Genomic DNA, 5,031 nt, shown 5'->3' with positions numbered 1-5,031 from the left:
CTGTCAATGACAGGGAGTAGATTTCCAGTTAGAGTCGCTAGGCCGGACTTTTTACTCTGTTATGAAAATGAAGCCATAAAAACACAACTGTTTCCGCCCGGTTTCGAACCGAGGACCTCTCGCGTGTGAGGCGAGCGTGATAACCACTACACTACGGAAACGACACGGAAAGATGCTCTTTGGGCTTTTTCTTCTCTCTATAAACCAAGATGGATCCTGCGTCCTTTCTAGAGTGGCGCGCAGAAGTCACAGATCCGCATTAACGGGGAGACTCTCAAAGAACGTTGGTACCCACGCCAGCAAGGAAAACCACAGCGGAGCGGCGAGGCCCCGGCGTGCAGGGGAGGAGAAGACGTGCGCCCTGGACGGCGCGGCCGTGGAGAGCCCGCGAAGGGGGAGCACCGCGGTAGGAATCCACGCTCCGGGGCCCCGCGGAGCACCGCAGGGGAGTCCCAGCGTGGGAACTCGGGGAGGCGGAGGCGGGAGGAGCCCGATCGCCCGGACACTGGAGGGGAACGCTGCGGACGCTGGAGCTTGGGAGAGAACCGGGAGGGAGGTCCAAGCACTCCCAGAACCGCGCGAAGGAATGACTGTTCCCGCAGACCCGAAAGCGCAAGTTGGAGACTTGGCGCGGGGGGTGGGGGTGGGGGCGCATCCCGCCCAGGCCAGGGGAGGCCGGTCCGGGCGATGCCGTCGGGGGCCGCGCAGGGCGGTGCGCAGCTCCCGCGAGGCGCAGAGCAACCCTGCACCACCGCGGTGGAGCGAGCAAAGAGAAGGAAAGACGGATTCCGGAGAGGCGGGCGGGGAAGGCCCAGCTCGGCGCTGTCCTGAGGAAAACCCCAGGGCGGGTTGCACAGAAGAGGGTCCGACCCAGTGTCCGGCAGGTCAAAAGACAAGTGCGGACGCTTAGAGCATTTGTTAAATTCACCGAATAAATGAGTGGTGCGTGCTATGGGCGTGAGAAAGGGTCAAGTGACTGTTCAAACGAGCACTGAAGTTTGTGTTTAGAGTGTGACGGCAAGACAGTGTGTGTAATCTTGTCAGTTTTGGGTCTTCAATGTAGTGTAATAGGTTTCTAGAGCAGTGGAAGCGGCAGTTTGTCAGGCTGTGTCTGGAAGGTGACATAATAATTGGAGGATGTGGGCATCGATCCCACTACCTCTCGCATGCTAAGCGAGCGCTCTACCATTTGAGCTAATCCCCCGACGGGGCATGGTTTTCTTGTACTTCCTTTGCTGGCCAGTGAGTCCACTGTCCGTCACGCAGTTGTGGGCTCCGGGTAGGGTTCAAGAAAGCATGGGAGTCACAGGCAAAAGGGTAAGTCGAGATTCCTGTCTCCTAACTGGTCAGGCGTGCAGGGAGTGAGCTGAGAGCCTGAAAACACATGGGAAAGGGAAGAAAACTAAAACAAAAGAACCAACTTGCTGTTTCCGCCCGGTTTCGAACCGGGGACCTCTTGCGTGTTAGGCAAGCGTGATGACCACTACACTACGGAAACACACCCATGAGCAACCACTTTCCTAGTTTCTACAGATACGTTCAAAACCTCCTTAGCTAAGGGGTTGATGGTGGCATTCTTTGTACATGTATGTATCACAGAGATATGCTGCATAAGTCAAATGGACCTAGCAGACATCTACAGAACATTCCAACTAAGCACTAAAGAATATACTTTCTTTTCAGCCGTTCATGGAAACGTGCTCAAGAATTGGCCACATGCTAGGACACAAAGCAAGTCTTGACAGATGTAAGAGAATTGAAATAGCGCTCCTCTTCCTATCTGACCCCGAGGACTAAAGCTGGATATCAACTCAACGGAAAGTATACAAACTCCTGTTAACTGGACAATTCACTACTTAATAGAGAACAGGTCAAGACAGAAATCAAGATATAAATTAAATACTTTTAAAACTGAGTGAAGATAAGAACAACATGCGCACAGCTATTGGACACAAGGAAGGGGGTTCTGAGAGGCAAGTTCATACCACTAAGTGTCTCTCTTTACACATCTATATATTACTATATGCTTACCACTATACATTTAAATATAAGAGAATATCTACTTACATACTGATATAAGAGATTTCATAACAGTAACTTAGTGATACACCTGAAAGTTCTAGAACAAGAAGGTCTGACAACCCCAAAGAGAAGACAGCTAGAAATCATCAAATTCCAGGATGAAATCGAGGAAATAGGAACAAGCAAACATACATACAAAAATAATACAAAGACTTAATAAAATGAGCTTCTTCTTTGAGAACATCAGCAAGACTGAAAAACTTACAGCAAAATTAAATAAAAGAAAGAGAAGTGACCCTTATTAATAAAAGGGAAATGAAAAGAACATTGAAAAAGACACTGAAGGAATTCAGAGAATCATGAGGACATACTTTGAAAAGCTATCGTCCACCAAATTGGAAAGCCTACAAGAAATGGATGAAAATCCTGTTATGTATCACCTATCAAATTGAAGCCAAAGTCAAACAAGCAATTTAAGCATACCCATAACCTCTAGTAAAATAGAAGTCTCCCTGCACCCCTAAAAGCAAGGGGTGGCCAGATGAATTTAATGCAGAATGCTACCAAACCTTCAAAGAAGAATGAACAAAACTCCTCAAATTATTTTAAAAAATAGTAACTGAAGGAACACTTCCGAATTCTAAGCACAAAGCTACTATTATTCCTGTAAAACTTTGCAAAGACACAACAAAAAATGTATAGAACAATAGCATTTATGGACGTAGACAAAAAATTCTTAACGAAATACTTGCAAACTGCATCCAGGAACATATAAAAAAGGTTATCTATCATGATCAAATTGATTTCACCCCAGAAATGCAGGGGTGGTACAATATGTAAATCAATAACCATAATCGACCACATAAGCAGATTGAAAGACAAGAAACATCATCATCTCATTAGATGCAGAAAATTCAACACCCCTTCATGATAAAAGTCCTGGAGAGACTAGGGATGAAAAAGACATACCTCAGTATAATGCAATTTACAGCAAGCTCACAGCCAACATCAACCTATAGAAACAGATATTTGAAGCATTTCCACTAATATCAGGAACAAGACAAGAATGTTACTCTTTCCATATCTGTTCAATATGGTGTTTGAAGTCCTATCGGGAACATAAAGAAAACTGAAGGAGATCAAGTGGATGCAAAAAGGAAAAGAAATCAAAGTATCTTATTTGTAGATGACATTATTATTTTTTTGTTTTTAAATCGTATTTTTAATTTTTTTAAATTAATTACAGTTTATTCACTTAGTATCCCCATGTAGCTCCTTCCCTTCCCCCTTCCCAATCCCACCCTCCTTCACCCTTTTCCACCCATGACCCTCCCCAAGTCCACTGATTGGGGAGGTCTTCTTTTCCTTCCTTCTGATCCTACTCTATCAGATCTCATCAGGAGTGTCTGCATTGTCTTCTTCTGTGGCCTGTTAAGGCTGCTCCCCCCTCAGGAGGAGTGATCCAAGAGCAGGCCAATCAGTTCATATCAAACACAGTCCCTGTTCCCATTAGTATGGAACCCTCTTGGACACTGAACTGCCATGGGCTACATCTGTGCAGGTTATCTCCATGAATGGTCCTTGGTTGGAGTATCAGTCTTAGAAAAGACCCCTGTGCCCAGATTTTTTGGTTCTGTTGCTCTCCTTGTGGAGCTCCTAGCTTCTCCAGGTCTTACTATCTCCCCCTTCTTTCATAAGATTCCCTGTACTCTGCCCAAAGTTTGGCTGTAAGTCTCAGCCTCTGTTCTGATACCCTGCAAGGTAGGGTCTTTCAGAGGCCCTCTGTGGCAGGTTCCTGTCCTGTTCCCTGTTTTCTCCTTCTTCTGATGTCCATCTGTTTGCCTTTCTGAATGGGGATTGTGTAACTTAGCCAGAGTCCTCCTTCTTGATAAGTTTTTTTTTTTTTTTTTTGCAACAGTATTTTAATGGATTTAAGGGAGATTATTATCAGAAATGTGTGGCATTTGGGCATTGAAACACTTCTGTTCCAAACATTATCAATTACTATTAAATAATAGAGTACGTTCAAACTTGGCAGTTTTGTTATGGTTTTCATTCTTTTTGTTTTCCTCAAACTGTTATGTAGGCATTTTTATATTGTCCCTTCAGTCATGCATTATTTGTCTGTGTGCTTTGCACCTAACTCCTAATTCCTCTTAGTATTTCATTGCTACCCTAACTCCAGAAATCGTCTGTGTAGCATAAAAATGTGCTATGTAAGCATAAAATTATGCAAACAGACAAGGAGACACGTTTCCTATGGGAATTAGCTCTCTGGAAGTCCCTAGCAAAAATACCCTATTGGAATAAGACGTGCTCTTATAATCCTGCTTTCTCAGAAGCAAGACTGGAATTGATGAGCCTTTTTTTTTTTCTGTTTCTCTATGATTCTTGAAACAGTACAATTAACTATTCAAGGAAACATTTCTAATAGATCACTAAAAGCTTTAGCAAATATGAGTAGAAGGAAAATAAAATTTTAGGAGAGGTAATAAATCAGATTCAGCAACAGGAATTGCTTGTGGAAAAACCAAACATTGTAGGTAGTAAAAGGACAAGAGTTTTAGGGCTTTCTAAAGAAAATGTTTAATCAGGATCTATTAGGATAAATGCTCCGGATATTCCCTCTACAGTAAAGCTACTACAAAACCATTACCTAACACAGGTATTTATGATGAGGCAGAAAGAAGATAGGCAAACATAGAAGGTCAGAGAGTTTTGTATTATACTATAAGTTTTACGGACAGGCTAGCTCAAATATCTTATCTCTAAGGAAAGATTGTAAATCCTTAGCAAGACAAACAGGAGGAATTCCCCTAAGTGCTTTACTCTAAGGGGATTGTAAATCTTTAGCCGACTTGGTTCAGAGGGCAATGACAGCCCCTGTGGCCTTCCACTCACTAATTAGTAGCAGTAAACTGTGTAAACACCACTAGTTCTATGTTTGCTCTGCTTAAGAGGCTGTTAGGCCAAGATTTTTTGTAGACACTGCTTCTACCAGGTTACTCT

General features: G+C 43.7%; 3 non-coding genes across 3 annotated transcripts; all 3 read right to left on the bottom strand.

The window, feature by feature from the left end:
• Positions 1-88: 88 nt before the first annotated feature.
• Trnav-cac (transfer RNA valine (anticodon CAC)) lies at positions 89-161 on the bottom strand. The gene has a single exon. It is a non-coding gene; the product is annotated as a tRNA-Val (tRNA).
• A 970-nt stretch (positions 162-1,131) lies between these two features.
• Positions 1,132-1,204, bottom strand: Trnaa-agc (transfer RNA alanine (anticodon AGC)). Its single transcript has one exon. It is a non-coding gene; the product is annotated as a tRNA-Ala (tRNA).
• A 221-nt stretch (positions 1,205-1,425) lies between these two features.
• Positions 1,426-1,498, bottom strand: Trnav-aac (transfer RNA valine (anticodon AAC)). The gene has a single exon. It is a non-coding gene; the product is annotated as a tRNA-Val (tRNA).
• Between the last annotated feature and the right edge of the window lie 3,533 nt (positions 1,499-5,031).

This window comes from Psammomys obesus, unplaced genomic scaffold (assembly GCF_907164565.1).
Source record: "Psammomys obesus unplaced genomic scaffold, mPsaObe1.curated_primary_1811, whole genome shotgun sequence".
Taxonomy (NCBI): Eukaryota; Metazoa; Chordata; class Mammalia; order Rodentia; family Muridae; genus Psammomys; species Psammomys obesus.
The sequence above is the reverse complement of the archived record's forward strand: the minus strand, read 5'-3'. Positions and strand labels throughout refer to the sequence as shown.